The sequence below is a fragment of the Halyomorpha halys genome, unplaced genomic scaffold (genome assembly GCF_000696795.3).
Source record: "Halyomorpha halys isolate HHAL.00 unplaced genomic scaffold, Hhal_1.1 Scaffold366.1, whole genome shotgun sequence".
In the NCBI taxonomy this organism is placed as follows: Eukaryota; Metazoa; Arthropoda; class Insecta; order Hemiptera; family Pentatomidae; genus Halyomorpha; species Halyomorpha halys.
In genome coordinates, this window is record NW_027107323.1 from 920,979 (window position 1) to 922,410 (window position 1,432).

The window sequence follows — 1,432 nt, forward strand, 5'->3', positions numbered from 1 at the left end:
ATAATGAAAAAGAATGGGAATAAATCAATAAATATTATGTTGTATTTTTTCCGGTGATTAAAACATACGTGAAACTGAATACACTGTTATCATATTTTTTTTTTATTAATCAGTCCTTTTGTTTTTCCAGATAAATTTCAGATGCGCTTGACCTTCTGTTCAGTATATTCGAAATTTAACGGAAGTGAAAATGCAAGGTACTATTTCGAATAAATAGTAAAAATAAACGGCGCGAATATCTGAACCGAGTGCATCCACAGTTATATTGCATTTATAATTATCTAAGAAAACATATGAAAAGAACTTTATTGGCACCTAATTAACCATTTAATTGTTAAGTGTCACAATAAAAAATTCATCATAAAAACAGAAGTAAGAATTACCAAATTAGGACTTCATTCTATTTGTTTAAATTTATTTTTGTTTAAATGACATAGTATATATTTGAATGACATCTAAGTTACAATATCTATGATATTAAATTGTATATATTACAGTAATTCATCGAATAGTGATAAAAAATCACATTACTATTCAATATTTTTTTCACTATAACACCTTTATGTTAAAAACCAATGTAATATTTCCGAATTATGTCGAATATTTATATTAAGGGAAAATATAATCACATACAAAAGAACTGATTGAACGCACCCATAAAATCTGATTTTAGATCCTAATTATAACGGCAAAGTAATCAGAAACAAAGTTGCCCAACTTTTAGTATCAACAGTCTTATCAGAAGAGCAAACTGTGAAAACTCAATTTTAATAGTCTAATCAGAAAGTTATTTTTCATCTTCGTTCCTTCGTGTTTATAGGTAATTAAAGAGCAACTTTACTGCCGATCCGTAACAAAAACTACAAGCCGTTAGTTCAATTTGACTGCTTCAAAACAAAAACAATGTCATCGTGAAGAGATTTTTATTACGAATACTTATATCTGTTGAATTATTTATTTATATCCAAGCGTGAGAATACTGGTAATATTATTACCGCATCTCTGAAAGCTGAGTATCACATAGATGATAGCTACACGACGTTGAAAATGAAAGGAACACACGAAAAAAAAAAAAATATATATGGCCACATATATTCTTCCGAACTAATATCTTCACACCTTACACATTATAATGAATCGAATATGGACTCACCGATTCCAGAACGACCAACCTTGAAGGCTGAGATCGCACCGACTGCCAGTTCGGCTGACCCACTCTCCCAGTTCGTCCCCACCCGCGGTACAGTACCCAGCTGGGCCCCACTTCTTCACCACGTCAATCATCCGCAGATTCCCGTGGATGACGTGCCTTTCCCTGTCATCGCGGTCCAGTTAAGATGTCCTCTGATGTAGGTTATGGCCTCTGCGGGGATAATGGAGTCGCCACCCGAACCGCAGGAAGACTAAGTAGGGCCTAGCCGGCCAACTTCTG

The 1,432-nt window shown here is 33.9% G+C and overlaps 1 protein-coding gene across 2 annotated transcripts in view; it reads right to left on the bottom strand.

Annotated features, from left to right (window-relative positions):
* LOC106681816 (uncharacterized) overlaps positions 1–1,231 on the bottom strand; it is a 150,521-nt gene extending 149,290 nt beyond the window's left edge. The window contains exon 1 of one of the 2 annotated variants that reach the window (XM_014422341.2): positions 1,154–1,231. The gene's annotated coding sequence lies outside the window, so the exon portion shown is untranslated. The remainder of the gene's footprint in view (positions 1–1,153) is intronic. The other variant, XM_067045635.1, reaches the window with a different exon arrangement.
* Positions 1,232–1,432: the final 201 nt, after the last annotated feature.